Source organism: Mustelus asterias, chromosome 29 (assembly GCF_964213995.1).
Source record: "Mustelus asterias chromosome 29, sMusAst1.hap1.1, whole genome shotgun sequence".
NCBI classification, from domain to species: domain Eukaryota; kingdom Metazoa; phylum Chordata; class Chondrichthyes; order Carcharhiniformes; family Triakidae; genus Mustelus; species Mustelus asterias.
Window position 1 is genome coordinate 9,912,986 of NC_135829.1, and position 23,986 is coordinate 9,936,971.

The window sequence follows — 23,986 nt, forward strand, 5'->3', positions numbered from 1 at the left end:
AGCTATACAGTGTAGGGACTGGCCCTTCAGCCCAACAAGCCTGGGCCCATACTCTGTTTCTATCCTTATCTTCTCATGTGACTGATATGATCGGCGGAGGAATATTTTGTTCGTAGTATCTCCGCTTGTCCTCATAATTCTTGTTCTCCAACAAACCTTGCCAGATTTTTGTCACATTGTTGTGTTGGCTTTTCCGTGATAAATAATGGAAACTGCCTATGTAAACCGGTCGCGTTGCAGTTACACCTTGCAGCCAGCGGTGGCAGTCCTGGTTCACGGGCCTGTGCTGCAGACAGGCTCCTGTGCTGCAGTCTCTCCGTCTCCCATGTTGCCGTCGGTGTTTCGCTCCGGATAGCAGAAAAAGACCAGCTCATCAATCAACAACAATTTGCATTTATAAAGCGCCTTCAGCTTCGTGAAACATTGTCAGGTGCTTTAACCTTGTCTGAAAGCAAAATGACTGGACACTTCCACCCCACATCTATCCAGTCACCAGCCTTATAATCCCCCCTGGGAGCAGCAAAAAAGGATCATGAAAACAAAGCCCAGGTCCAACAAGGGGAATTGAAATAACCCCATCATTTCTGTGGTCAGTGCAGAAAACCACAGATTTTTTAAAATCATTCGTGGGGCATGGGCGTCGCTGGCTGGCCAGCATTTATTGCCCATCCCTAGTTGCCTGAGTCCAGTTGAGAGTCAACCATGTTGCTGTGGCTCTGGAGTCACATGTAGGCCAGACCGGGTAAGGATGGCAGATTTCCTTCCCCAAAGGACATTAGTGAACCAGATGGGTTTTTCCGACAATCGGCAACGGTTTCATGGTCATCGGCAGATTCTTAATTCCAGATATTTTTTATTGAATTCAAATTCCGCCATCTGCCGTGACGGGATTTGAACCCGGATCCCCGTAGCATTAGTTGAGTTTCTGGATTAAAAGTCTAGCGGCATGGTGGCACAGTGGTTAGCACTGCTGCCTCACATCGCCAGGGACCCGGGTTCAATTCCCGGCTCGGGTCACTGTCTGTGGGGAGTTTGCACATTCTCCCCGTGTCTGCGTGGGTTTCCTCCGGGTGCTCCGGTTTCCTCCCACAGTCCAAAGATGTGTGGGTTAGGTGGATTGGCCATGCTAAATTGCCCCTTCGTGTCAGGGGGATTAGCTAGGGGAGATGCATGGGGTTCTGGGAATAGGGCCTGGATGGGATTGTTGTCAGTGCAGACTTGATGGGCCAAATGGCCTCCTTCTGCACTGTAGGGATTCTATGGATAATACTACTAGACCATCACCTTCCTGCTAATCATAGAATTCGGCCCAACTGGTCTGCACCAACATCTTAACCAGTCCCATGCCACGCCCTATCCCTGTAACCCCATGCATTTTACCCTGCTAATCTCCTAATCCACACATTAAGGGGCAATTTAGCATGACCAATCCATGTAACCTAAACATCTTTGGACACTAAGGAACAATTTATCATGGCCAATCCACCTAGCCTACACATCTTCGGACACTAAGGGGCAATTTAGCATGGCCAATCCACCTAACCCACATATTTTTGGACTGTGGGAGGAAACCGGAACACCCGGAGGAAACCCACGCAGACACGAGGAGAACGTGCAAACTCCACACAGACAGTGACCCAAGCCAGGAATCGAACCCGGGTCCCTGGCGCAGTGAGGCTGCAGTGCTAACCACTGTGCCACTGCGTCGTCCCACAGTCTTTCCAGTTTGGGGTTTTCTCTCCCGTACTTGCAGGAGAGAAACAAGGGCCAGGATCCTCCGAACCCGCCCACGGCTGGGATTCTCCGGTCCCGCTGCTGTCAACGGAGCGCCAAATTCCCCGTTCCCGCTGGCAGCGGCGGAGGGGCGTGCGAGGCCGGAGAAATCCGGCTCAGCTCCGGGTTGTCCACAGCTGATACATTTAGGTGATTCCAAAGCTTTAACTTGCGGCAACAAGCGAGCCCCCAGTTTAGTAAAATCCTATGCTGTGTAATTAAGCCCAAAAATAACGTTAGTCGAGAGAATTTGCGAGTGATGTTATAACACTATCAACGCAAGACAAATCTGCTAATAATCCCACATGACATCACCGGTGCTTTGGGAATAGCAACCCAGGGCCTTCTGCTAATTACAGTTGGTTCTTGCGTGTTCAAACAATTTCATAGTGGGTCTCCATCAATCTTCATATGCAAACGCAGGAGGACATGTTTGACATTTTGGCTCCATTAATAACTATAATGTTCCTTATTAGGTGACTGCACAAAAGCCATTTGAAAAACTCTTGCACTCCCTTCAGGAAGAATACATTGACTTGAAGTCAAAATGACTGAGTCAGTCCTTCCAAGATTATCAGCAAAATTCTCCCAAGCCCTTCCCCCCCCACTCCCCCAACCCGTTCGCCAATGCCCCCACACCCCCATGGGTTCGATGGTGGGAGAACAGGGTGGGAGGCCCAGAAATTGGTTGAAGGCTGGTGTAAATTTTCCCTGGAATCCTCTGTTGGTGCCCGCCACGGGTGGCAAAATGCGCAAGAGGCTGGCTTGAATTATAGTATCGCCAACAGCGCAGAAGGAGGCCATTTGGCCCATCGAGTCTGCACCAATCACAATCCCACCCAGGCCCAGTAACCCCACATACTTACTCCGTTAATCCCCCTGGCACGAATGGGCAATTTAGCATGGCCAATCGACCTAACTTGCACATCGAATACTTACCAGGCTGACTCCAAGGATGGCGGGACTGATGTATGAGGAGAGATTGACTAGGTTAGGATTGTTTTCGCTGGAGTTCAGACAAATGAGGGGAGGACCTCAGAGAGACTTATAAAATTCTAACAGGACTAGACAGGGTAGATACAGGGAGGATGTTCCCGATGGTGGGGGGAGTCCAGAACCAGGAGTCACAGTCTGAGGATTCGGGGTAGACCATTTAGGACGGAGGTGAGGAGACATTTCTTCACCCAAAGAGTGGTGAGCCTGTGGAATTCATTGCCACAGGAAGTAGTTGATGCCAAAACATTGAATGTATTCAAGAGGCGGCTGGATATAGCACTTGGGGCAAATGGGATCAAAGGTTATGGGAAGAAAGCAGGATTAGGCTATTGAGTTGAACGATCAGCCATGATCGTGATGAATGACGGAGCAGGCTCGAAGGGCCAAATGGCCTCCTCCTACTCCTATGTTTCTATCTTTGGAGTGTGGGAGGAAACCGGAGCACCCGGAGGAAACCCACGCAGACACGGGGAGAACGTGCAGACTCCGCACAGACAGTGACCCAAGGCTGGAATTGAGCCCGGGTCCCTGGCGCTGTGAGGCAGCAGTGCTAACCACTGTACCACCGTGCCACCCCACCATGTCGCAAGTGAGTGAAACTCACTTGCATCCTGCTAATGGGATGCCAGTGAAGGCCCAACCGCAATCTTTCAACGGGAAACCACGTCAGCACCAGGCACATTGGCGCAGATGTCGGAACTCACCTGCACGATGCCGGCAGTCACCTCTGGAGTTTGGAATGGAAATTGCCCGCCACCCTGGACCCCAGGGCATCTGCAGGTGGCCCTTCCAGGCTTGGTGTCCTGGGGAGGGGGAGGGGGGAGAGGGTGGTAAGCGGTGGGGGGGGGGTGGGGAGGGCGATTCATCTTCCAGCCTCAGAACAATCTCGGAAATCCACCTTCATTTTCGGAAGGTCCGCTTTCTTTCTTCAATAGTGGATCAGTGGTGGTGGGCACCGTTTCAATATGGCGCCTCTTATTCGATAGCAGGGCAAGCATAATGGTGCCGAGTCCATCACCCTATCTGGGCGCCATATTGAAAAAGCGCCCAACATTACTGACCCACTCTTGAAGAAAGGTACAAAATGTTTACATGTTTGCCATCATGAAATATGCATGGGGCGGCACGGTGGCACAGTGGTTAGCACTGCAGCCTCACAGCGCCAGGGACCTGGGTTCGATTCCCAGCTTGGGTCACTATCTGTGTGGAGTTTGCACGTTCTTCCCGTGTCTGCGTTGGTTTCCTCCGGGTGCTCCGGTTTCCTCCCACAGTCCAAAGATGTGCGGGTTAGGTGGATTGGCCATGCTAAATTGCCCCTGAGTGCCAGGGGTCTAGCTAGGGTAAATGCATGGGGATAGGGCCTGGGTGGGATTGTGGTTGGTGCAGAATCAATGGGCCAAATGGCCTCCTTCTGCACTGTAGGATCCTATGATTCTATGAAAGATGTGCTGGTTAGGTGCGTTGGCCGTGCTAAATTCTCTTTCAGTGTACCCGAACAGGCGCCGGAGTGTGGGAACTAGGGGATTTTCACAGTAATTTCATGTAATTTCAATGTAAGCCTACTTGTGATACTAATAAACAAACTTTAAAAAAACTTACAGTGTGAGGACTTCTACATGGTTGCTAGCCCCTCGATGTACATTGGCTGAATGGCCATACACAGTGGTCTTTCGCCCACTCCCATTTGGCGGTGGCTGTTGTGTGCTTGAGTGCATCCCGCAGCACCCAGCCCCGGACCTTGGAATGTGCCAAGATCCTGTTGACCACAGAGTTTACCCATTCCCTGCTCCGGAAACTCCGGAATACTTAGCAGTGAAATGTCAATTCGGCTCAAGACACGGTATAGGGGACTGACTTTAACACGTTCATCACCGTGTAGCAAGGCTAAAGGGAGATAGCCGATAGGGCAGTTTGTGGACATCCCTTCAATTTGGCTTCTAACGAGAAGTTGTGCAACCTCACTACATCTATGAACAGTAAGTAGTCTCACAACACCAGGTTAAAGTCCAACAGGTTTACTTGGTAGCACGAGCTTTCAGAGCACTGCTCCTTCATCAGGTGAGTGCCCTGATGAAGGAGCAGAGCTCCGAAGGCTCGTGCTACCAAATAAACCTGTTAGACTTTAACCTGGTGTTGTGAGACTACTTACTGTGCCCACCCCAGTCCAACGCCGGCATCTCCACATCATTACATCTATGAAGTTTTTTTATTCATTCATGGGAGATGGGTGTCGCTGGCTGGGCCAGCATTTATTGCCCATCCCAACTTGCCCGAGGGTAGTTGAGAGTCAACCACATTGCTGTGGCTCTGGAGTCACATGTCGGCCAGACCGGGTAAGGGCGGCAGATTTCCTTCCCTAAAGGACGTTAGTGAACCAGATGGGTTTTTCCGACAATGGTTTCATGGTCATCAGTAGATTCTTAATTCCAGATATTTTTTATTGAATTCAAGTTCCACCGTCTGCAATCCAAATTACAATGGAGCAGCGAGTTTAACAGTCCTCCGGTAACTGGTAAAATGGAAGTAGATGGGTGTAATTTGTAATGATTAAATGCACTGCAGTTTCAGTGTTGCCTGCTTTCCATTTGTATAAGACGCAATTGTTTCGAACGAGGAGTTTAATGGACCGTGTTGCAATTAAAAATCCCCCCCCATTATCTCTTACACATGAATGTCATGCCTTTCCAATGTCAGGTATGAAAGGGATGTATATCTCTATGATCATAGAATCATAGAATCCCTACAGTGCAGAAGGAGGCCATCCAGCCCATCAAGTCTGCACCGACCACAATCCCACCCAGGCTCTATTCCCGTAACCCCCCATTTTTACTCTGTCATTCCCCTCTGACACTAAGGGGCGGCACGGTGGCACAGTGGTTAACACAGCTGCCTCACAGCACCAGGGATGTGGGTTTGATTCCAATCTCGGGTCACTGTCTGTGTGGAGTCTGCACGTTCTCCCCCGTGCCTGCGTGGGTTTCCTCCGGGTGCTCCGGTTTCCTCCCACAGTCCAAAGATGTGCGGGTCAGGTGCATTGGCCATGCTAAATTCTCACTCAGTGTACCCGAACTCAGTGCCGGAGTGTGGCGACCAGGGGATTTTCACAGTAACTTCATTGCAGTGTTCATGTAAACCGACTTGTGACACCAGTAAATAAAGTTAAACTCACAGCACCAGGGACCTGGGTTCGATTCCAACCTCGGGTCACTGACTGTGTGGAGTTTTCACATTCTCCCCGTGTCTGCATGGGGGCGCTCCGGTTTCCTCTGACAGTCTAAGGATGTGCAGAGTAGGTGGATTGGCCATGCTAAAATTGCCCCTTAACGTCAGGCGGATTAGGGGCAATTTTAGCATCACGGGCATAGGGCCTGGGTGGGATTGCTGTTGGTGCAACTTTGATGGGCCAAATGGCCTCCTTCTGAACTGTCGGGATTCTATGATTCTCATTTAGCATGGCCAATCAACCTAAACTGCACATCTTTGGACACTAAGGGGCAATTTAGCATGGCCAATCCACCTAACCTACATATCTTTGGACACTAAGGGACAATTTACCTTGGCCAATCCCCCAACCTACAGTTCTTTGGACACTAAGGAGCAATTTAGCATGGCCAATCCACCTAACCCGCACATCTTTGGACTGTGGGAGGAAACCGGAGCACCCGGAGGAAACCCACGCAGACACGGGGAGAACGTGCAAACTCCACACAGACAGTGACCCGAGGCTGGAATTGAACCCGGGTCCCTGGAGCTGTGAGGCAGCTGTGCTAACCACTGTGCCACCGTGTCACCCCTTGGTAGACATGCTGCAATTCTACTGGGTGTCCTCAATTCAGGCAAGTTAACAGTCGTAGTTTTGACCTTTGCTGAAGTGTCAAATGCCTCACTGAGGGCTGTATGAATGCTGAACCACACGTGCCCACCCATAGACCAATGTTCATCACCATCTGCTTTATCATACTTCCCGACTCATTTACTTTCTTCCTTTAGTCAAGATTTGCCTCACTGCCAAGTGTCGCATTGACTTATTCAAATCAGCGTTCTACCCTGGCTGCACTTTTCCCTTTCGAGCATGCACTGACAGAGGGATACATTTCCAAATCCCAGTGAAGCCTGCGGAAAGCATGCCGCAGAGGTAATGAGTGACCACTTGCATCCTTCTATTGGTTGAAAATTCTTGCAATGAGATCATACGCAGATCTGTCCAAATGAGGCTGCAAGCTTATCCAACATCGATTCCAGCATTGGATTTACAGCACAGAAACAGGCCTTTCAAGCCCAATGCTTGTTTTCATGCTCTTAGAATCATAAAATGTCTACAGTGCAGAAGGAGGCCATTCATCCCATTGAGTCTGTACCAACTCTCTGACAGAGCATCCCACCCAGGCCCTCTCCCCCACCCTATTCCCTTAACCCCACACAATCACCATGGCTAACCCATCGAACCTACACATCTTTGGACACGAAGGTGCAATTTAGCATGGCCAATCCACCTAACTTACACATCTTTGGACACTAAGGGGCAATTTAGCATGGCCAATCCACCTAACCTACACATCTTTGGACACTAAGGAGCAATTTAGCATGGCCAATCCACCTAACCTGCTCATCTTTGGACATTAAGGGGTAATTTAGCATGGCCAATCCACCTAACCTGCACATCTTTGGAGTGTGGGAGGAAACCGGAGCACCCGAAGGAAACCCACGCAGACACGGGGAGGACGTGCAAACTCCACACAGACGGTGACCCAAGCCGGGAATCGAACCCGGATCCCTGGCGCTGTGAGGCAGCAGTGCTGATCCCTGGCGCTGTGAGGCAGCAGTGCTGACCACTGTGCCACTGTGCCGCCTCCTTCATGAGCCTCCTCCATCTCACACTTTTGACACGTCCTCTGAGAGCAAGGAGAAGTTTAACTGAAGGAAGTAGATTGCGACCTGAAGCAGTCAGTTTGTTGTGAAAAGATTTTGAAAGGTTGACTGGCTGCCAGTGCCATTCAACTGAATCGTCTGGTGTTTGATTGAAGATTGAAGGAGTCTGGTGAACCACTTCCAGCAACGACAGATCCCAGGGCCTCCAATATCATAACCTCACAATGGCTTTGGTTTGATTTGATTTATTATTGTCACATGTATTAACATACAGTGAAAAGTATTGTTTCTCTTGCGCGCTGTACAGACAAAGCATACCGTTCATAGAGAAGGAAACGAGAGAGTGCAGAGTGTTACAGTTATAGCTAGGGTGTAGAGAAAGATCAACTTAGTGCGAGGTAGGTCCATTCGAAAGTCTGATAGCAGCAGGGAAGAAGCCGTTCTTGAGCCGGTTGATACGTGACCTCAGATGTTTGTATCGTTTTCTTGACGGAAGAAGGTGAAATCATAGAATACCTACAGCGCAGAAGGAGTCCATTTGGCCCATCGAGTCTGCACCGACAACAATCCCAACCAGGACTTAGCCCCGTAACTCCACACATTTATCCCGCTAATCCCTCTAACCTAAGCATCCCGGGACACTAAGGGGCAATTTAGCCTGGCCAATCCACCTAAGAGAGAAGAGTATGTCTGGGGTGCATGCGGTCCTTGATTATGTTGGCTGCCTTTCCGAGGCAGTGGGAAGTGTGTAGACAGAGTCAATGGACGGGAGGCTGGTTTGCGTGATGGATTGGGCTACTTTCACGACCTTTTGTAGTTCCTTGCAGTCTTGGGCAGAGCAGGAGCCATACCAAGCTGTGATACAACCAGAAAGAATGCTTTCTATAGTGCATCTGTAAAAGTTGGTGAGAGATGGAGCGGACATGCCAAATTTCCTTCGTCTTCTGAGAAAGTAGAGTGAAAGCATTGACAAATTGTGCCACAGGGGTTAGATTGCAGACAAAAATGAATACATGTACTTGTTAGATAAGAAATAGAGGAGTCAATGTTCTGAGGTTGGGTCCTTCTATCTTTTGACTCTCTGTTGGGACTTGATTGTTGGACAGATTGTGGATGTACTCTGTTTTTTAAAAATTTATTTGTGGCATATGTGTGTTACTGGCTGGCCAGCATTTATTGCCCATCGCTAGTTGCCCTTGTTCAGGGGGCAGTTGAGAGTCAACCACATTGCTGTGGGTCTGGAGTCACATGTTGGCCAGACCGGGTAAGGTCGGCAGATTTCCTTCCCTCAAGGACATTAATGAACCAGATGGGTTTTTCAACAATCGACAATGGTTTCATGGTCATCAGCAGATTCTAAATTCCAGATATTTTTTATTAAATTCCAAATTCCGCCATCTGCCATGGCGGGATTCAAACCTGGGATATTAGCTGAGTTTCTGGATTAATAGTCGAGCGATAATACCAGAAGGCCATCGCCTCCCCTTTTGCCATTAGCATGGTAAATTGCCCCTTAGTGTCCGATGATGTGCAGGTTAGGTGGATTCGCCACGGTAAAAGCGCAGGTTTACTGGGATAGCACAGTACGAAGTCTCACAACACCAGGTTAAAGCCCAACAGGTTTATTTGGTAGCACAAGCCACAAGCTTTCGGAGCGCTGCCCCTTCATCAGGTGAGTGGGAGTTCTGTTCTCAAACAGGGCATATAAAGACACAAACTCAATTTACAAAATAATGATTGGAATGCGAGTCTTTACAGGTAATCAAGTCTTAAAAGTACAGACATGTGAGTGGAGAGAGGGTTAAGCACAGGTTAAAGAGATGTGTATTGTCTCCAGACAGGACAGTTAGTGAGATTTTGCAAGCCCAGGCAAGTTGTGGGGGTTACAGATAGTGCGACATGAACCCAAGATCCTGGTTGAGGCCATCCTCATGTGTGCGGAACTTGGCTATCAGTTTCTGCTCAGCGACTCTGCTTCGTGAAGGCCACCTTGGAGAATACCTACCCGAAGATCAGAGGCCGAATGCCTGTGACCACTGAAGTGTTCCCCAACAGGAAGAGAACACTCTTGCCTGGTGATTGTCAAGCGGTGTTCATTTATCCGTTGTCATAGCGTCTGCATGGTCTCCCAATGTACCATGCCTCGGGACATCCTTTCCTGCAGCGTATCCGGTAGACAATGTTGGCCGAGTTGCAAGTGTATGTACCATGCACTTGGTGGTACCGTGTACCACATGAGATGATGGCATCCGTGTCGATAATCTGGCACGTCTTGCAGAGGTTGCTGTGGCAGAGTTGTGTGGTGTCGTGGTCACTGTTCTCCTGAAGGCTGGGTAGTTTTCTGCAGACAATGGTCTGTTTGAGGTTGTGCGGTTGTTTGAAGGTTGTTTGTGGCTTGTGCTACCAAATAAACCTGTTGGACTTTAACCTGGTGTTGTGAGACTTCATACTGTGCTTACCCCAGTCCAACGCCGGCATCTCCACATCATTACTGGGATAGGACAGAGGGGAGGACCTGGATGGGATGCTGAGTTTCTGGATTCATAGTCTAGCAACAATACCGCTGGGCTATCACCTCCCCACATTGTGAATGCTCTCTGGGTGAAGAGGTTTCTCCTGAGTTCCCAATTGGACTTACTGCTGACTAGCACTATTTCTGCTGACACTCTGCTCTTCCCACACACACAGACTGTGGTCCATTTTGCTCCTTAGATTCTCAAATCCTTTGTATTTATTGTCATTCCAGGGGCTATTCTTCAAAGGGGAACTGGGCATCACAAACTGACAGAAATCCTATACCGTATATAACTAAAAGCAAAAAGCACAGTAAAGGTCTTTTTCATATGCCTTAATCAATACCTCATCAGTTTTCAACAACACTTTGGAATTAAATCAGAAGTGTTTCCATTCTCTGCGTTCAGACATTGAGAAATAAAGTATTGGAACTCACGGGTAAGTTTGAGATGGCTTTGATAGTAGTATAGAGCAATGAAGCATAGGTCACACATAGATCAAGTAAGACCACAGGGCTGGTCCATAGAAGTATGCGGGTACAGCAGCTAATAAAGAAAGGGAATGGAATATTGGCATTTATAGCTAAAGGAATAGAATATAAAGGAAAGGAAGTATTGTTGCAACTATACAAGGCATTAGTGAGGCCGCACCTGGAGTATTGTGCACAGTTTTGGTCCCCTTATTTGAGGAAAGGTGTCATGGCATTGGAGGCAGTTCAGAGGAGGTTCACTAGATTGATTCCAGAGATGAGGGGTTTGTCGTATGAAGAGAGATTGAACAGTTTAGGCCGATACTCTCTGGAATTTAGAAGAATGAGGGGAGGTCAAATGAGGTTTACAAGATGATAAAAGGTATGGATAAAGTAGACGTGGAGCGGATGCTTCCTCTTGTGGGGCATTCGAGGACGAGAGGTCATAGTCTTAGGATAAGGGGGAGCAAATTTAAAACAGAGTTGAGGAAAAACTACTTCTCCCAAAGGGTTGTGAATCTGTGGAATTCGCTGCCCCAAAGTGCAGTGGATGCTGGGACAGTGAGTAAATTTAAGGAGGAGTTAGACAGATTTTTAATTGGTAATGGGGTTGAAGGGTTATGGGGAGAAGGCAGGAAAATGGGGATGACGAGCATATCAGCCATGATCGAATGGAGGAGCAGACTCGATGGGCTGAATGGCCTAATTCTGCTCCAATATCTTATGAACTTATGAACTTATAAGTACCAACATGAGAATTATGTTCAGGAGCAGACCATTCGGCCCTTTGAGCCTGCTCCGCCATTCAATAAATTAGGGCCGTAACTTGCGGCTATCCCAATGTCAACATAGGTGTTACCCCAAAGGTGCGCTGGGGAATCTCTCTCAGAACTTTACAGGTAAGGATTTGTATGGTCGGTGCCCGGACGTGCTAACTTCCAGCTGGATACCGTCCAACTTGTGAATTTAATCACAAACTTCAGATGGTTCCTTTTATGCTTCTTTTGGTACTTCATTCCTAACCAAAAAGCCAATTAAGTCCAATCAGAGTCCCCATATAAGGGACAACCCATATCCAAGCTGACAAGACAAAAATTGCCCCGCCCCCCCCACAACCCGAACGCCCCCACTCGCTCTTTTACAAATCAGTACCATTCGATCTTCCACTTCAACCCGAGAGGGCCAGGTTTGAAAGATGGCACATTAGGTAATGTAGCATGTCTTCAGCACTGCACTGAAATATCAGCATGCAGGTTGCTGGATAGAGACTTCAGGGAACAACCTTCTGACTCTGATGGTGGTTAAGAAGGCATATATAGCATGCTTTCCTTCATCGGCCAGGGCATTGAGTGCAAGAGTTGGGAAAATCATGTTGCAGCTATATAAAACCTTGGTTAGGCTGTGTTTGGAGTATTGCGTGCAGTTCTGGTCACCAGAAGGATGTGAAAGCTTTGGAGAAAGTGCAAAGAAGGTTCACCAGGATGTTGCCTGGTCTCGAGGGTGTTGACTATGAGGAGAGGTTGAATAAACTAGGATTGCTTTCACTGGAAAGACGGAGGCTGAGGGGAGACCTAATAGAGGTCTACAGAATTAGGGGCGGCACGGTGGCACAGTGGTTAGCATTGCTGCCTCACAGCTCCAGGGACCTGGGTTCAATTCCCGGTGTGATCACTGTCTGTGTGGAGTTTGCACATTCTCCCCGTATCTGCGCGGGTTTCCTCCAGGTGCTCCAGTTTCCTCCCACAGACCGAAAGATGTGCTGGTTGGGTGCTTTGGCCATGATACATTGCCCCTTAGTGTCACAGGATGTGTAGGTTAGAGTGAATAGCGGGGTAAATATGTGGGGTTATGGGGATAGGGCCTTGGTGGGATTGTTGTCGGTGCAGGCTCGATGGGTCGAATGGCCTCTTTCTGCACTGCAGGGGTTCTAGAAAAAATTATGAGAGGCACAGACAGGGTGGATAGTCAGATGCTTTTTCCCAGGGTGAAAGTGTCAATTACAAGGGGGCACAGGTTCAAGATGAGATGGGGAAAGTTGAAGGGAGATGTGCGGGGGAGGTTTTTTATGCAGAGAGTGGTGGGTGCCTGGAACGCACTGTCAGAGGAGGTGGTGGAAGCAGGCACATTAGCAACATTTAAGAGACACCTGGATGGGTACATGAGTAGGGCGGGAATAGAGGGATACAGTCTAAGTAAGGGCAGAGGTTTTTTTTAGTTTAGTTAGGGCATCATGGTTGGCATGATTACTATGAGTGCAACCCACTGGACAATGCCAACGCCACCATTCCAGCTAACGTTCCCCTTTGTCCTTCCTAGGACCTTGCTGTGTACAAATTGGCTGTTCTGTGCGCCTATCAAACAGTGGTTGTAAATCAGGAGGGATTAAGTGGTTGCGCAATGTTTGTCTACAGACATAACAGGCTGGGGCAAACGCAAGGTCATTTTTCTCCATAATTAGCATGTTAAAGACAGCTCCATTTTAATTAGATCAGAAAGAAATAAACAAGGAGGCTGCGAGAACAAAATGATCCCAGAGTCAATGATTTAAAACGGCAACATTTGAAAAGGAAGGCGGCGAAATTAACTTATCATCTTTTGTGAAATATTTTAACCAAAGCACCGGGAAAAAAAATACGAAGTGAGAATTCATTCAACCTCACTGATGGACTTTTAAAGTAAAGTTTATTTGTTAATGTCGCAAGTCACCTTACATTAACACTGCAGTGACGTTACTGTGAAAATCCCCTGGTTGCCACACTCCGGCCCCTGTTCGGGTACACTGAGGGAGAATTTAGCATGGCCAATGCACCTAACCAGCACGTCTTTCAGACTGTGGGAGGAAAGCAGAGCACCCGGAGGAAACCCACGCAGACACGGGGAGAATGTGAAGACTCCACACAGAGTGACCCAAGCCGGGAATTGAACCCGGGTCCCTGGCGTTGTGAGACAGCAGAGCTAACCACTGTGCCACCATGCCAGTAAATACTGTGAGGGTGTTGGAAATCTTGTCGGACCTCAGATCATTGAACTGAAATGTTGGCTGGAATTTGGTGCCCATTCCCCACACACGATGCGTTTGGAGACAGAGGGGAATTTAACCGGGAGGGGATTTTAACCGAGTAAGGTTTGACGGTGAACACTTTGCCGTATTCCCACCTCTGCCCCCAAATAAGGCAGGGCTGGCAAGGCTGACAGATGTTAGCATGGGTGGCACAGTGGTTAGCACTGCTGCCTCACAGCGCCAGGGACCTGAGTTCAATTCTAGCCTTGGGTGACTGTCTGTGTGGAGTTTGCACATTCTCCCACGTGTGTGGTTTGATTTGATTTATTATTATTGTCACGTATTGGGATACAATGAAAAATTTCTTGCGCACTATACAGACAAAGTTCATGGAGTAAATAGGGGAGAAGGAAAGGAGAGGGTGCAAAATGTAGTGTTACAGTCATAGCTAGGGTGTAGAGAAAGATCAGCTTAATATATAGTAGGTCCATTCAAAAGTCTGGTAGCAGCAAGGAAGAAGCTGTTCTTGAGTCTGCTGACGTGTGATCTCAGTTGGGGTCCACGTGGCTTTCCTCCGGGTGCTCCCGTTTCCTCCCCCACTGCAAAGCTGTGCAAGTTAGGTTGATTGGCCTTGCTAATGCAGTGGCACAGTGGTTAGCACTGCTGCCTCATAGCGCCAGGATCCCTGTTCGATTCCCGGCTTGGGTTACTGTCTATGTGGAGTCGGCACTTTCTCACCGTCTCTGCCCTATGGGTTTCCTCCGGATGCTGCCAGAAAGACGTGCTGGTTAGGGTGCATTGACCCGAACTGGCACCGGACAGTGGCGACTAGGGGAAATTTCACAGTAACTTCGTTGCAGTGTTAATGTGAGCCTTACTTGTGACTAATAAATAATCTTTAAATTGTCCCGAGTGTCAGGGGGATTAGCAGGGTCAATATATGGGGTTATGAGAATAGGGCCTGGTGGGATTGTGATCGATGTAGACTTGATGGGCCGAATGGCCTCCTTTTGCACTGTCAGGATTCTATGATTCTATGATGTCCCTCATGCCCTGCTACTGTTGTAGGGAAAAATCCCTTGTACCAGTGCATTCAAGGAAGTCGAGTCGCAAGGCAAGGTTCAAAGCGTTTTTCTTTATTGTACAATGACTGGGATCCCAGGGAGACCCCCGTAGCCAGCTCAGAAACAGTGGCTTGGCCACGTTGATCTCAATAGTTATACATTTGCTCTGGATATTTATAGGAATCCAAATTCGAGTGGGAACATTTGCTCATACATTTTTACAATACCTAAAAAGTGGCCTGTCTGGTCAGGAAGTTCCCTGGGAGGCTTGTCAATTTGCATCTGTATGGTGTGTGTCCGTGTTAATGGCACTGCCTGTTCTTGCCCCAGTGTTTTAATGTGTTTCCCATTATCCTCTCGATGTGTCCCCTTATCTAAATCGACCTCTGCTGTTTTGTGTCTATATTCTATGCTTGAGAGATTATGTGTTAATGTCATTTTGTCCTGCTGTGTGTAGGGGGATTTAATCTAATCGTTTATTCTTTTTATCCTGGTTTATTAAGTTTCTTTGCCTGCCTTGGCCATTTTATTCCCGTAATATTTTATTGACAGTCCAGTTATGCCATATAGCCCACTGCCAGGTCTTGACTCGCAGATATCCCGATCTTCTGGCCAAGGGCCGTTTTAAAATGCAGCTTCGTGCTGTTGCTGGGCAGAATAAGGATCTTTTGTCGGCTTTGAAATTAAAGGTCTCTTAGCTGTGCAGAGGGGGATTTAAACGAATGTCCATTCGGGTGTTCCCCTCTGCATTGTGGGCACGTTATGAATGGTGCCAATCAGTCCAATAAATGAATATGTTTAATGAGGTGAATATTGAGGAGATAATAAAAATATGGCTTTTGGAAAATGGCCTACTTCACTACCAATTAAGGGCCTTAGAGTCAGAGAGATAAGCAGCACAGAAACAGGCCCTTCGCCCCAACTACCCCATGCTGACCAGCTTTCCTATACTGAACTAGCCCCATTTGCCTGCGTTTGGCCCAAATCTCTCTAAACCTCTCCCATCCATATACCTGTCCAAATGTCTTTTAAATGATGCAATTGTACCCGCCTCTACCACCACTTCTGGCAGCTCATTCCATACACGCACCACCCTCTGTGTGAAAACGTTACCCCTCAGCTCCCTTTTAAATCTTTCCCTTCTCATCTTAAACCCATGCCCTCCAGTTTTGGACTCCCCCACCCAGGGGAAAAGACCTTGGCTATCCACCTTATCTATACCCCTCATGATTTTATAAACCTCGATAAGATCACCCCTCATCCTCCTAATTAATGCCCATCTAAAGGCCTCGACCCATTGTCGCTGGTGTTTGACAGGCAGTGAGCAAGACAGCCAGAGAGTCGTACAGCATGGAAAGAGGCCTTTCGGCCCGTCGTGTCTGTGCCAGCCGTCAAGCACCAATCTGTTCTAATCCCATTTTCCAGCACTTGGCCTTGTAGCCACACGGGAAGGCCTGAAGGCCTATGGTCAGCATGGTGGCACAGTGGCACCAGCTTCCCATCCATCGACTCTTCCTGCTGCCTCGGAAAGGCAGCCAGCATAAGTAAGGACCCCACGCACCCTGGACATTTTCTCTTCCACCTTCTTCCTTCAGGAAAAAGATACAAAAGTGTGAGGACACGTACCATCTGACTCAAGAACAGCTTCTTCCCTGCTGCCATCAGATTTTTGAATGGACCTACCTCGCATTAAATTGATCTTTCTCCACACCCTAGCTATGACTGTAACACTACATTCTGCAGCCTCTCTTTTCCTTCTCTATGAATGGTATGCTTTGGCTGCATAGCACATAAGAAACAATACTTTTCACTGTATACTAATACATGTGACAATAATAAATCAAATCAAATCAGTGGTTAGCACTGCTGCCTCACAGCGCCAGGGTTCAATTCTGGCATCGGGTCACTGTCTGTGTGGAGTTTGCACCTTCTTCCCGTGTCTGCGTGGGTTTCCTCCGGGTGCTCCGGTTTCCTCCCACAGTCTGAAAGACGTGCTGGTTAGGTGCATTGACCGTGCTAAATTCTCCCTCAGTGTACCCGGACAGACGCCAGAGTGTGGTGACTAGGTGATTTTCACAGTAACTTCATTGCAGTGTTAACGTAAGCCGACTTGTGACACCAATAAATAAACTAAACTTTAAAAACTTTAAAGAAAAGCGAACTGTTTTGTCTGCTTTTGGGCTCTTGTGGTGGGTGCGAGGCGGTGGAGGGGAGGGGGAGGGAGGAGGCGGGGGGCGGGGGGGGCGGCGGGGGGAGGTTGGGGAAAGGGATGTACCCCTCATTCAAATACATTCAGCGCCTGATCGAGGCACCTGACTACATGGAGGTTGGGGTCTCAAGTGAGCCAGTCCAACACTCGACCACCCTAGCCAATGGACCCCCTCCCCATTTCCTGCGACCCTCCCCCCCTCCCAATTCTGCCCTCACTCACTCGCGGTCTGAGTCACACGTTGATCCTCTCCCCGATTGGTGAATTGCCGGCTCCACCCCCCCCTTCCCTCCACCAACCAATGGCAATGAGGAGCTGCCAGACGCTGACTGGCCTCTGATTGGGGGTGGGACTTCCATCCCTGGCCAATTAATAAGCAGGGATTCCCAGAGGGAGATGAGAAGGGTCTCTCACTGGCTCTGTGTCTGATGGTGAAGGAGCCCTGGCGCCGGGGGTTACATTCCACCCGCCAACTCTGTTTCTCGCTCCACAGACACTGCCAGACCTGCTGAGAATTTCCTGCATTTTCTGTTTGTGTTTGAGGATCTCTTTTATTTAGTCTCCAAACCACCCCGCCCCTCCATCCCCCTGCCCCCCCCCCCCCCCCCCCCCCCCCCCCGCCCCTCCCCTACCACCCGCTTCCCACGTCCCAGCAACAATGATTCAAATGTGAAACACAGCCTCCTGCTGTTTGGAAAAGATAAAGGGAGCATCAGAGTACGGAGAAATAAATAGCTCACAGATTATTCATAATGTTTAATCGAGTATTCTTAATAACAGCCCTTTGGCAGATGAACATGACAAATTGTTGCAATTTCAGAAGAATGTAGTCTTGTCAGTCCTGCAGTTTATATCTCAAATGTGGATGTGTGCAAGTGTGTATGTGTGTGTGTGTCCGTGTATATGTGTGTATGTATGCAAATTGTGTGTGTGTGTGAGTGTGTCTGAGTATTTGTGAGTGTGTGTGTGAGTGTATGTGTGTGTGAGTGTGTGAGTGTGTGTGAGTATTTGTGAGTGTGTGTGAGTGTGTGTGCTAATTTATCTGTGTGTGTGTGTGTGTTTGTGTGAGTGTGTGTGTGTGTGTGTGTCTGAGTATTTGTGAGTGTGTGTGTGTGTGTGACTATTTGTGAGTGTGTGAGTGTGTGTGCTAATTTATCTGTTTGTGTGAGTGTGTGTGTGAGTGTGAGTGTGTGTGTTAATTTATCTGTGTGTGTGTGTTTGTGTGAGTGTGTGTGTGAGTGTGTATGAGTATTTGTATCTGTGTTTGAGTGCCTGAGTGTGAATGTGGGTATGTATGTGTCTGTGTATGAAATTGTGTGAGTATGTATGTGTGTGTGTTTGTGTGTGTGTGAGTGTTTGCTATGTTTAAGTTTATTTAAGTTTATTTATTAGTGTCACGAGTAGGCTTACATTAACACTGCAATGAAGTTACTGTGAAATTCCCCGAGTCGCCACACTCCAGCGCCTGTTCGGGTACACTGAGGAAGAATTTAGCATGGCCAATGCACCTAACCAGCACGTCTTTCAGCCTGTGGGAGGAAACGGAGCACCCGGAGGAAACCCACGCAGACCCGGGGAGAAGGTGCAAACTCCACACAGACAGTGACCCGATGCCAGAATTGAACCCTGGCACTGTGAGGCAGCAGTGCTAACCACTGTGTCACATAGCTCCTAGATTAGAATTTCACAAAGCCTTTCCTCTCCATCTGTCTCATCAATTGTGAAGAGGCTGGCCCTCAGACTTCCAGAGAAAACAACCCAATCTTTCACAATAAGTATAATCTATATCATTGTAAGGCTTTTTTAAAATCCATTCGTGGGACATGGGCGTCGTTGGCTGGGCCAGCATTTATTGCCCATCCCTAGTTGCCTGAGGGCAGTTGAGAGTCAACCACATTGCTGTGGCTCTGGAGCCACATGTAGGCCAGACCAGGTAAGGACGGCAGATTTCCTTCCCTAAAGGACATTAGTGAACCAGATGGGTTTTTCTGACAATGGTTTCATGGTCATCAGTAGATTCTAAATTCCAGATATTTTTTTATTGAATTCAAATTCCACCATCTGCCGTGGCGGGATTCGAACATGGGTCCCCGGAACATTAGCTGAGTTTCTGGATTAATAGTGTGGTGATAATACCACGAGGCCATTGCCTCCCCTGTGTACTTTCTCCAATAACACACATCCTGTTTGTAATACAGAGCAAAAACTATTCGCAGAGCTAAGTGTGTTCTACACATGGTTCCATGCAATTGAAAATGTTTTTGAGCTGCAATCCTTCCAGAACTGGACCCCACTGCTTTACATCCTCTTATAGTCTTGTTAACCTGTGTTACAACTTGTAATGCTTTGCGAACCTCAGCCCTCCAACCTCTGTTTTCTCCCACTCCTATTTAAGCAGCGGGAAGCCATAACAAGTAAATTGCTTGTAAAATGAAAGGTCATTGCCACAAGGAATGTGAAAACCACTAAGCTAATAAGCCTGCATTATTCTTGCAGCCAATGTTTTGAGCAAAGCATAAATTGTAATAAACAAAAAGTTATACTCGTTAGCAATGTGCCTTCTGGCTGGTTATACACATTAGCGAATTGGCGCAGCGAGACTCATTATTACAAAATGGATTCTAATTAAATTTCCAATTCCAGCAACAAAGCACAACTGTCGGTTTTGAAAAGGTATCTTTGAAAAAAAAATTACCATTCCCTTCAAGGTGCCCACTGAACGGGTAAATCTGCTAGAGCATTGTGACTCTCCAAAGTTTATTTATTAGGCTTACATTCACACTGCAATGAAGTTACTGTGAAAATCCCCCAGTCGCCACACTCCGGCGCCTGTTCGGGTACACTGAGGGAGGATTTAGCATGACAAGTGCACCTAACCAGCACATAAAGGCATAGAGTCGTAGCGGTTTACAGCATGGAAACAGGCCCTTCGGCCCGACTTGTCCATGCTGACCTTTTTTTAACCACTAAGTTAACCCCAATTACCCGCATTTGGCCCATATCCCTCTATACCCATGTAACTGTCTAAATGCTTTTTAAAAGACAAAATTGTACCCACCACTACTACTACCTCTGGCAGCTCATTCCAGCCACTCACCACCCTCTGCGTGAAAACATTGCCCCTCTGGACCCTTTTGTATCTCTCCCCTCTCACCTTAAACCTATGCCCTCTAGTTTCAGACTCCCCTACCTTTGGTCTTTGGACAGTGGGAGGAAACCAGAACACCCCTGGAGGAAACTCTTGCAGACATGGGGAGAACGTGCAAACTCCACCCAGACAGTGACCCAAGCCGGGAATCGAACTGGGGTCCCTGGTGCTGTGAGGCAGCAGTGCTAACCACTGTGCCACCGTGCTGCCCCCACTAAAGATACCCACTAAACGGGCAAATCTGTTCGAGCATTGTGACTCTCCAGATATCCTACATCTGTTGTGTACAGCTTTTAGCCCCAAGGAGCATAGGAACATTTCTGTACTGCATCGTTAGGTCTGACAGCCAGCATTTGTTCACTTGTTTAGACAGCCACCTCTCTCCCTTCCTCCTAAATAAGAAAATGGCTTTCTCCTTGTGACAGTTCCGTTGTAATATAGTTAATATCCTATAGTTAAGAAAGGCCAGACATGCCTCTACTTTCTCAGAAGACTAAGGACATTTGGCATGTCCGCTACGACTCTCACCAACCATAGAAAGCATTCTTTCTGGTTGTATCACAGCTTGGTATGGCTCCTGCTCTGCCCAAGATCGCAAGAAACTACAAAAGGGTCGTGAATGAAACCCAGTTCATCACGCAAACCAGCCTCCCATTCAAACACACAAAAGTCTGAGGTCACATACCAACCGACTCAAGAACAGCTTCTTCCCTGCTGCCGTCAGACTCTTGAATGGACTTACTTGTATTAAGTTGATCTTTCTCTACATCCTATCTGTAACTGTGGGGGAGACGATGGCCGAGTGGTATTATCACTGGACTATTGATCCAGGAACTCAGCTAATACCAAGTTATAGTTAATTTATTAGTCACAAATAAGGCTTACATTAACACTGCAAAGAAGGTACTGTGAAATTCCCCTAGTCACCACAGTCCGGCACCTATTCGGGTCAATGCACCTAACCAGCACGTCTTTCAGAATGTGGGAGGAAACCGGAGCACCCGGAGGAAACCCACGCAGACACGGGGAGAACGTGTAGACTCTATACAGAAAGTGACCCAAGCCGGGAATCGAACCCAGGACCATGGCACTGTGAAGGAGCAGTGCTAACCACGTGCCACCGTGCTGTCCCACTAATTGCCCATTACTAATACCGGTATGAGAGGCATGGACAGAGTGGATAGTCAGAAGCTTTTTCCAAGGGTGGAAGAGTCAATCACTAGGGGGCACAGGTTTAAGGTGCGAGGGGCAAGGTTTAAAAGAGATGTACGAGGCAAGTTTTTTTACACAGAGGTCGGTGGGTGCCTGGAACTCTCTGCCGGGGGAGGTAGTGGCAGCAGATATGATAGTGACTTTTAAGGGGCATCTTGACAATTACATGAATAGGATGGGAATAGAGAGATATGGCCCCTGGAAGAGTCGGGGTTTTAGTTCAGACGGACAGCATGGTCGGTGCAGGCTTGGAGGGCCGAAGGGCCTGTTCCTGTGCTGTAATTTTCTTTGTTCTATTTATTTCCAGGGCAAACAATGGATGGCCAACAAATGCTGGTCTTGCCAACAATACCCATTCATCCCATGAGGGAATAAATATTTAAAAAATCTTTCCTGACTGCCACCTTGACTCAGTTGAGTGCAATTTTACCTCAGAATTTTAAAAAATTAATTCATGGGACATGGGCATCGCTGGCTGGGCCAGCATTTATTGTCCATCCCTAGTTACCCGAGGACAGTTGAGAGTCAACCACATTGCTGTGGCTCTGGAGTCACATGTAGGCCAGACCAGGTAAGGACGGCAGATTTCCTTCCCTAAAGGACATTAGTGAACCAGATGGTTTTTTCCGACAACCGACAATGGTTTCATGGTCATCAGTAGATTCCTAATTCCAGATATTTTTTATTGAATTCAAATTCCACCATCCGCCGTGGCGGGATTTGAACCCAGGTCCCCAGAACATTAGCTGAGTTTCTGGATCAATAGTTTAGTGATAATACCACTCAGCCGTCGTCGACCACATTGCTGTGGCTCTGGAGTCACATGTAGGCCAGACCAGGTAAGGATGGCAGATTTCCTTCCCTAAAGGACATTAATGAACTAGGTGGGTTTTTAACGACAATTGACAATGGCTTCATGATCATAGAATCATAGAATATTACAGAAGGAGGCCATTCAGCCCATCGAGTCTGCACCGACAACAATCCCACCCAGGCTCTTCCCCGTAACCCCACACATTTATCCTCCTAATCCCCCGACACTAAGTGGCAATTTAGCATGGTCAATCCACCTAACCCGCACATCTTTGCACTGTGGGAGGAAACCCATGCAGACACGGGGAGAACGTGCAAACTCCACACAAACAGTCAATCAAGGCCAGAATTGAACCCGGGTCCCCGGCACTGTGAGGCAGCAGCGCTGTGCCACCTTGCCGCCCCATGAGACTTTGAATTCCAGATCTTTATCGAATTCAAATTTTACCATCTGCCGTGGTGGGATTCGAACCTGCGTCGCCAGAGCTTTACCCCAGGTCTCTGCATTACTAGTCGAGTGTCAATGCCACTGCGCCATTGCCTCCCCCAAATCTTGAAATTCCAGCAGAGAGCTGAGGGCCAAGTTTTACTGTTTCGCTTTCTTGTATTCACGTCCCAGATGTGCCGAGCAAGACCCCAGTAAATCATGTGTGTGCAGCCAATTGGCACAGAAAGGTCCATCGCCATAATTGAGGTGATCTGTCAAGAGGCCACGGATCAAATAAAAACTAGAAACTGCTTGCCTTTGAACACCTGACAAACAACTGTCCCCGTGGCTTACAACTAATGACAAAACATGAGCTAAAGGGATAACGCCATGTGCGAAGATAGCTAGATAATGGATTTATCGAAAAAACCATCATGGCGGCATGTCCTGAACTGTGATGACAATATAAATAAAGCAAGCAACCATAATTCATAATCTCATTCTAAACAATCATTAAAATTAAAATAAAATACAAAACAAAATTGATTGCACAATTATGAACATTAAGGTTTACAAATGGGGTGGCACGGTGGCACAGTGGTTGGCACTGCTGCCTCACAGTGCCAGGGACTTTGGTTCGAATTCGGCCTCGGCTCACTGTCTGGATGGAGTCTGCACTTTCTCCCCGTGTCTGCATGGGTTTCCTTCAGGTGCTCCGGTTTTCTCTCACACTCCAAAGATGTGCGGGTTAGGTTGATTGGCCATCCTAAATTGCCCCTTAGTGTCAGGGGGACTAGCTAGGGTAAATGCATGGGGTTACATAAGAACATAAGAACTAGGAGCAGGAGTAGGCCATCTGGCCCCTTGAGCCTGCTCCGCCATTCAATAAGATCATGGCTGATTTTTTCGTGGACTCAGCTCCACTTACCCGCCCGCTCACCATAACCCTTAATTCCTTTACAGTTCAAAAATGTATCTATCCTCGCCTTAAAAACATTCAATGAGGTAGCCTCAACTGAAGTCAATGGACCTTTGTGTGGTCCTGTCCCTCCCGCTACGATTCCCGTGATGGGAGGTACAGGAAAATTCCACTCCAGATTTTTATTGAATTCAAATTTCACCATCGGCTGTGGTGGGATTCGAACCCAGGTCCCCAGAGAATTACCTTCAGGCTCTGGATTACTGACAATGCCACTTTGCTATTGCTTCCCCACTCCATTGTACATATTAATTTGAGATGAGAGACATTGGCAATGGGAGGTTGGGTTTCAGAATTTCTAGCGCAGTTCACACCGAGCTTTCGCTGCCTTTCAGTGAGGGAACACAAATTCTTTTCATTTCATTTAATTTTTAACTGTTGTCTACCTTTTACTTCTTTATTATCCTCCTTTATTTTTCTTTCCCTCCACACTCTTCCCCTTATTCCATTCCCCCTTTTCTCCCCCTTTGCTTCCCTTTTCCCCCCTTTTCCCATTTTACCTATTTCCCACC